Consider the following 9,601-nt stretch of genomic DNA (forward strand, 5'->3'; position numbering starts at 1 on the left):
AACATCTCTTGTAACATCACATGGAAATGTATGGAGTTAGAAAAAATTTACACAATTTACCCACAAATAATTATCTAAATTGCTGTTTCAGATTCCTTATTAACCATTAGATAGAATATTCATCATTACATAGAGTAATTTAAGTAAAGGAATAGTAAGTTACATAACCATTAATAACAAATGTTGTAGCATATTAACATAAACGTTTTGATGTAACCTTGCATCATTTTTATGATTCCTTTAACAAGATCAGTTAATCACATATTTGATATTATAATCATCACACCATGCAAGGAATCAACATCATTAAACTGACACAATAATAAATCACATCATCGAACATCGATATACCCTTGAAACCCCGTAGGTTGAAAACCAACAAACGAATAATTTTATTATTAAACACTCGAAATGGTGTTCACCTCTCATTCAATGGATTATAAGAGAGTCCATCCCTTAACCATTGTCATAAAATATTACAAGAAACTATCATCTAAACATAATATGTCCAGCTAAAGTCTATTACAATCATCATGATGTCATTTACCCACAAATATTCAATATCTGTATCTTTGTGGCCTAGTTGTTCCACCAGTGGACCATCCTACATCTCACACTCATCTACATGGTCCATTAGTTCTTTACCCGCCACAATGTTAAATATAATCTATCATTTACACAAGTCACCATCATTTCCTGCCATTATTGTCATAAAAAAACTTTCATATCATGATTACATAAAGTATTAATCAACCAATAATCAATATTTAATAGTGATTCATCAACATCTATTCATGTGCATATATTAAATAGTAATAAAATATCACAACATGCTTCTTCTAACAACACTACTAATCCATCAATTATAAGAAAATAATCATCAAAGAATGTCAAAATGAATACAATAATATTATGTTCCTCCTCACACAACCATGTGTTCTTTTCTAAAGGAAAACCTCTATAGCCATCCATTTTCATTTAAGTATACTATAATCTTTTCTTTGATTTTTGTGCACGTAATTATATAAAACTTATTCACAGAAAGTTAGTCCCTCAGCTTTTTCTTTGTGCATGTAACTAAGTAAGCTTCCTAATACAATAGCTATTGTTTTTGTTGTTATTATTATTATTATGCATGCAAATGCACGTCCCCTTCTAAGGGAAAACTAACATAATAGATACTATTATCATGCATGCAAATGCAGGTCGCTTTTCTAAAAGCATATTTCCCAAGATTGATCTATTTACAAAGTTTATTGTACACGCAAATGCATGCTCTATTCTAAAAGAAAACTAATGTGCTATAATTATTTCTTGCGTGCAGATATATGTATTTATCCAAAGGAAATCATTTATTGCATGTAATTACTTGTTTTCCTTTCCAAGTTATAACATAGTAATTATTCTTTTCTGCATGCAAATTCACATTTCTCTTAAAAGTTTTAACACAATAATTATAGTTTTTCCATGAATATTTCTTTTCAAATAATCCAACTCATAGGTGTACTTTTCATGGATGCAAATATCATATTTCCTTTCAAGAGATTAAATACAATATTTCTATATTTTGTCCAAAAAAATAACATATTTCATTTGAAGAAATATCAAAAATAGTATTTCTATTTTATGCATGTAGATAACTTGTTTCCTCCCAATAAATATCAAGCATAGTAGTTGTATTTTTTGCAAAAAAATTATTTTCTCTCAAGAAATATCTAGCATAATAGCCTTATTTTGGTGCATACAAATAACTTATTTTCAAACTTAATAGTTCTTTTTTGTGCATATTTTCATCAAGAAAATATAATAAAATAAGAACATAATCCTCTTTAAAGGTCTAGTGGTTCTCTTTAGGAATCTAGTGCATCAGAATCATGTGAATAACTTCAAACGAATTAATAATCTAACTTCCCACACATAATTCCATGCATTTTTTGTTTAATAAAATAACTCAATTTATTTATCTTTTCTCAAGAAAAGCTCACATACATTCTTTATGAAAACTAGCATGACATATTAAATCTTTTTGTGCGTGAACAGGGAAAATTTTAAGAACCCCATCTAAATTTATAAATATAATAAATGGGCGAATCTCCATGGTATATAGGAAAAATGGAAGGCGATTTTATCAATAATATAATATGTATATATAATTTTTTGGCGAATCTCTCACTAGGCATGGCGAATATTTTACTCAATTATAAAATCTTGCGAGTCTTTCACTAAATAATAAAACTTTGTAAAGTCCTAGTGAATCTTAGCATAGGCTACATGTTGGTTTAATTCCCCCATTTAAATAGGCTACATTCCAGGTGAATACCACGGGTCAATACCATGTGCCATTTTGGTGAATACCATGGGTCAATACCATGTGCCATTTTTATTTTTATTAATGTTAATATTAGGGTTAATAATGGCTTTTTGCATGGTATTAATAACAATCTAGTCCATGGTATTTGTCCCATAGTATTTTGGCCATAGGTTTCACCTAAATATAACCCATTTTTTGAGTGTTCATAAATATAAGGTGACTTATGGAGTAAATATAAAAAAATGCTTTATTTGTTTACCATACCTCTCGTTTATTTATATTTTTATTAATTTACCATACCTCTTTTACAAATATGGTATTTGGCCCATAGGATTCACTTAAATAAAACCTCTTTCTTGAGCCTTCATAAATAGAACGAGGGTTATGGACTAAATATAAAAAGAGGTTTTATTTATTTACGATACGTCTAGTTTATTTATATTTTTATTTATTTAACATACCTTTTGAGTAAGTATAAAAAGACGTTTTATTTATTTACCATACCTCCACTTTACTTATATTTTTATTTGTTTACACCCTTTCATGTATATAAGGTGACTTATGGAGTAAATATAAAAAATGTTTTATTTATTTACCATACCTCTCATTTATTTATATTTTTATTAATTTACCATACCTCTTTCATAAATATGGTATTTGGCCCATAGGATTCACTTAAATAAAACCCATTCTTGAAAATGGGCGAATGGATTCACTTAAATAAAACCTATTCTTGAAAATGGGCGAATTGAAGGTTGTAAGTCCTAATTTCAAGGGCTAAATTTACCTTTTTTACCCTCTCCCTTAAAATAAGGTGGGCTATTTGAGGTGATTTGTAAAAATGTACTATGATATAAAATATTCGCCCACTAAAAATTTAAAACCCCTTAATTCCCCCAAAGGGCGAACATTCACCCCTAAAATTATCCTTGTGCGTGAAACATGTGTTCTTTTAACAAAATCACCATTACTTGTATGCATACAAATACACAATCTTTTCTAAAAGCCAACAATGGTTTTTTTCTATATGCACATGATTCGTAAGCACGTTTCCAAGAAAATATTCCTATTTCGTTTTGTTTAATACACAAGAATTCATATATTTTTCTTTCCAAATAATTACCATAACTAAATTATCTTTTGTAATGCACTGTTTCTAAAATAACATGTATAATATTTCATGCAAATGATTATTATGTGCATCTTTTTACCAAAGGCCAAAATAATCAATATTATTTTTACCGTGCTTCTATGCAAGAATATCCTTAACTTTAACACAATTAGAACATTCAAACACATTTGTTACTTCCAAAAATAACCTATCAAATTTGGTTAGTCTTTTGATTCATGCAAGAACCTATCATAATAGTCATTTTTTAATGTAGGTAACACATATTTCTCTTAAGAGGATCTATCTATTTCGATTATATATGAGAATGCCATCCCTTTTTCCGAAAAAAAATGACGCAATTAACTATTGTTTTCTCTACATCTACATATGTGTTCTTTTCCAAATAAAATAACTAGTTTATATGTGCAAAAATAAACGCATAATCATTTCAAGGAGTAGTCAATAAATACATTTCCTTTTTCCAATAATTTCTTAGTTACTTATCTTTCAAAAGGTTGACTCTCTGTAGATACTCGAGCTTCTCCTTGTTAAATGCAGGTGCAATGATTCGATACTAGTGAGACCATTGTCTACATTTACCATTGTTGTATTGGTCTCACTAGTACCGAATTCACACCAAGCCCTAGGGAGGCCTCCTTATCCTTAAGGGGATGAAGAAAAGAGGTGAAAAGGGTGAAAAGAATGATGATTCGTCGATTTGAGGGTGATCACCAAGGATCTAGGACTAATGCCAAGAAATTGGGAGGATTGGGTAAAAAATGATCTTGATTTGAGAACTTTGCTCTTCAAGGAGACCGAAAGGCAGCTTCACTAGCCCTAATGGAGGTAGCTTCATGGAAACTCTAGGAATTTATACTTCATTGGCAAGAATAAATGGAGTTTCAGGGATGCAATATTCAAAGCAACCTCTAGGAGCATTCATTTATTCATTATCCATGAGTAACACATCCAAATTTTTAATAGCTTCAATGTTCTAACAGAATTAGGGCACATTAAAAACCATAGACTATATTCCATGCATTATACATTTACTAGATCATAATTATAGTATTAAACAACTCTTACAAGAAAATGAAGAATATATCCATCCATCAAATTGCCCAAGAGAAGCTCCAAGAGAGAAAACATTTTTTCCGAATGTCAATATGCATTAGATTCATCCAAATCAGTCCACAAAGTTGCAGGCCGAAAATCTCTAATGAGGCTAGCTGAAAATCCCAAAGTGTGATGATCTCAAATGAGAGTGAACCTCTCATATTTATACAAGACTCATAAGTTCGAATTTCTAATGAGGAAGCCCCTAAAGTGTTTCAACAAGGTAACAAACCCTTGGTTACCAGACAACCAAGATAGCTTTAATATTAATTATTATTTTGTTTCTCTTTTAGCCCACGTAATTAATGAAATTTGCTCTTCGATGCTAGTGTTGAGGACTCATGTGTTGGGGAAGAGAGTGAGGACCTCAAAGATAACATATAAGAGGGGGATGCCCTATAAATGCTGCAAAACATCTCCAAACCCCAATTTGGGCTATATGGGCTCAAAATGGGTCTCATGGGTCTCCAAATGGCTTAATATTGTTGATTTTGGGTAGCATCGGATGTGCTCTAGCCATGAAAATTGGTGGAGAGGCTAAGGCACATGAGATCTCCAAGACCCAAAAATGGTTTAGGTAGATTCTAACCGGTTTGGGAGATATTAAAATAATTAATATTTTTAATGGAGTTCCTAAGTCTAAACATATCCATTTGTATCCATTCATAATATGTATCCATTTATAGGGCATCCCCCTCTACATATTATGCATATATACAAATGAGATAGTTTAGACTTAGGAACTCCATTAAAAATATTAATTATTTTAATATCTCCCAAACCGGTTAGAATCTGCCTAAACCATTTTTGGGTCTTGGAGATCTCATGTGCCTTAGCCTCTCCACCAATTTTCATGGCTAGAGCACATCCGATGCTACCCCAAGATGGCTTTCTCAAATTTCTAGCTTTAGTTTCCACTATTTACATGGAAGGATTATGTTGTTTGAGCCATTAAGACGCTGACCACGTTCTAGGATCATGATGTTTGAGATTATGTCTAGTTTGGGTTTTTTGAACCTAAAAATGAAAAAGAAAAACTAGCCCTCATTAATGCAAAGAGGGAACTAGGAAAGAATGACAAAAGGAAGAATGCACAAGCATTGCAACTTATTGAGCAGGGAGTGGACCAAGCAATGTTCCAGAAGGTTATAATCATGTCTTCAGCAAAGACAACATGGGAGACTTTGGCAGCAAGATATAAAGGTATGGCCAAAGTCAATATTGTTAAGTTGTAGAATACTAGGAGAGATTTTGAAAATATGCAGATCAAGGAGACAGAGGACACCGACTCTTTGAATCTGGTCATGACTATAGTAAATCAGTTAAAAATTTATGGTGAAGAAATGAAAGATCAAACAATGGTTGAGAAGGTCCTCAGATCTTTGTCTACCAAATTTGACGTTGTGGTAGCAGCCATAGAAGAAGCCAAGGATTTAGCGTCATTAACAGTTGATGGGATCACTTTTATTACATGAGGCAAGGATAGACAGAAATAAGGATTCCACATTAGAAACCGTTTCCAAAAATCACATTTCTATTTCAAGAGACAAATGACGAGGCAAAACTAGATTGAGAGGTAGAGGATGAAGCAAGATACATGGTGATCAGATAGATGAATGAGAAGAGCATGAACATGAAATTGGAAGTGACAAAAAAAGCTTCAAAAATAATCAAAGGTGATATGTTATTATTGCAATAAATTTGGTCACTATGCTCGTGATTGAAGGAAGAGGTTAGCTGCTCAAGGGAACCAGAGAGCTAATGTCACTACAAAGAATACTAATTCCATGTGCCTAGCTTGTCATACCATGCATGCACCTTCTGGTAATGTGTGCCCATTAGATAGTGGTTTCCGTAACTACAAGACTGGCAAAAATAATTTGGTTGTAAATTTGGATCAATTTGTGAAGACAGAGATAAAGTTGGGGACTGATAAGACTATGGATGTAGATGGGAAAGGAGTGGTCAAAATTCTGACCAAGGAGGGGGAGCCGAAGGCAATCTCAAAGGCATATTATGTCCCTGGTCTCAAACATAATGTGAAAAGTGTTGGTCAATTGACACATAAGGGATACAAAATTAGCTTTCAAGGACAAGAGTGTGTTATATATGACAAGCCCCCAAGCAAGTAGGTAATAGCGAAGGTGCAAATGACGAGGAACATACTCTTTCATTTACTTATGAATTATAGTGATCAAGTGAGTTCTTTCACAGTTGCATGATCTAATTATTATTGGTTATGACACTTTTGGTTTGGACACTTGCACTTTTCTGGTTTAAGATTGTTGCAACATAAACAAATGGTCAGAGGATTACCTCCCATCAAATAACCTTCTAGTACTTGTGACTGTTGCATCTTGGGAAAGCAATACGTGAAATTTTTCCAAAGGGAGTTGCATACAGAGCAAAGAAACCTCTTGATCTAGTGCATAGAGACTTGTGTGGACCTATGAGGACACAGTCAATTGGTGGACGTTGTTACTTCCTCACTTTCGTTGATGACTATAGCATAAAGATTTGGGTTTACTTCTTGAAGCAAAAGTATGAAACTTTTACAAAGTTCAAAGAAGTCAAAGCCTTAGCAGAGAAACAAAGTGATCGACAGATTAATGTATTGAGGTCAAATCATGGTGGAGAATATGATTCGAAGGCATTCCATGATTACTACAAACAACATAGAATCAGAAGACAATTTACAACTAGGTACACACCACAGCATAATGGTGTAGAAGAGAGAAAAAAACAGAACCATTATGAACATGGAAAGGAGCATGTTGAAAGGAAGAAATTCTTCTAGTGAGTATTAGGCAAAATCAGTTGCATGTGTTGTTTACGTGATAAATAGATCTCCTACAAAGAGTGTGATGAACAGAGTAACAAAAGAAGCATGGTTAGGTATGCCTTGTACCATTTCTCATCTTAGAGTATTTGGATGTCTAGCTTATGGACATATGCCTAAAGAGCTAAGAGGACAATTGGATGATAAAAGTGAAAAATGCATAATTACTAGTTATAGTGACAAATCAAAATCTTACAAATTGTATAACCCTATCACCAAGAAGACCAGAATTAGCATAGATGTTGTGTTCAAAGAGCATGAGTTGTGGAATGGTAGTATAGACAAAAAAGTTGATGCGCAAGTGCGATTAATGGAAGAAGAGGTTGTAGCATAAAAGGAGAAGCAAGAATCACAGGTAAAGACACCAAACCGAGACACACCAACAAGGACTCCAAGATTTCCTGAGCAACATGGATCTTCAAGCAAATCAACAGATCAATATCCTCCAAGAAATAAATCAGGTGACGAATCAAGAAATTGCAAGAGAAATATGAGAAGTTTGAAATATATTTATGATGATTTGGATGTTATTTGAAATCTTTCATTATTCTTATTCCAACGTTCTTCGTTTCAAGAAGCAACCAAAGATGAAAATTGGCTGCAAGCCATTAATGAAGACATTAAACCTATTGAAAAAACTAATACATGTGATTTGCTTGATTTTCCAAAGGATAAAAGTATCATTGGTGTAAAATGGGTATACAAGACAATGATGAATGAGAAAGGTGAAATTGACAAACTTAACAAAATACTTGTAACAAAAGGATTCTCACAGCGAAAAGGAATAGACTTTGGAGAAACGTTTGCTCCAATAGCCAGATTGTATAATGTAAGAGGAGTTCTAGCCACAACAACTCATAACAAGTGGAAAGTGTATCAAATGGATGTGAAATCAACCTTCTTGAATGGAAATCTAAAAGAATAAATTTATGTGCAACAACCTCCATGTCATGAAGTTGAAGGTAAAGAAGATCAAGTTTATAGGTTGAAGAAAGCACTCTATGGACTCAAGAAAGTTCCTAGAGCTTGATATAGTAGAAGTGAAAAGTACATGATCAATGATGCGACAGTGATGCTATCATAGAGGAGGTGGAAATCTAGGCATGGTGGGTGGTTCCATGGTATGCTTCCATGTTGAGTCCTCAACACAAAACTAATAGGAACATACTCTGTTAAGAAACATAAGAAACAAATCTCCAACAGAACTCAAATTGAAAAATCCTTAAATCTTCAATCAATACTCTTTTGTATCTAGTTTGGCTTCAAAAGTGGTAGGCTAAAGACAATGGGTATCTTAGACACAATATACTTTTTTTTATCTATCAATAAAAGATTTAGCTTACAAAGAAAATAAAAATGGTTAAACTTCACATTCTCATTTTTAATAATAATTAATAATATTTATATAATCAATATTAATCAATTAAATATGTACAGAATAATTATATGTAGAATGTCTTATATAAAATCATCAATTTTATAATTTTGAAAAAAATACTTATAAATAATAAAAAATTATTTAAAATTTTAACATTGTCATAGTTTTAATTTTTTATATAAAATATAATAAAAAATTCCAAATTATGTGTGTGTTTGTGTGTGCGCGTGTGGAGTACACCTGTCAACCAAATATATTTTGGGTAGTTGGGAAAAATATTGATGTCTTCCACATTGATATTTAATTCTCAAGTAATCTTATTCTTGAACTCATAATTATTATATCATGATATACATATTTATCTTACAATAGATTTGATGCAATAATATATCTTCCAATATATTCAAAGATTGACCTCAACAAGGTCTTAGGATTTATACGAGGGACTTGGATTCCTCATAATTATTTATAGTTGTAATTCTATATTCTCCTAAGACGTGATAGTTCTAAAAGAATTTGGTTTGTTTGGAGATTTTGATGAATATATCCTCCTTGGCAGGCAATAAAACAAATAATTATATTTTAGTAAAATTTTTAGGAAAATTAAGAGTTAAAGGTTTGTTAAGATATCTCAAAACTTAGGGAATATGAGCAAATATATGTTCGGACAAACAGTTCGGTTTTGTTTATAAATCATGTGTGCTTGTATGATACAAAAATGAGATAATAATAGAGAGGGGAGAATGAGTGTAATTGGTGGACTAGAGGAGTGATTATGAATACTCTATAATTTCTTTAAAGATCAATTAGTAACGTGAAAAAATTGGAATGTCTTCCAACCACAAT

The sequence above is a fragment of the Pinus tabuliformis genome, chromosome 6 (assembly GCF_031772625.1).
Source record: "Pinus tabuliformis cultivar Carrire ecotype Pingquan chromosome 6, CPIR1, whole genome shotgun sequence".
NCBI classification, from domain to species: domain Eukaryota; kingdom Viridiplantae; phylum Streptophyta; class Pinopsida; order Pinales; family Pinaceae; genus Pinus; species Pinus tabuliformis.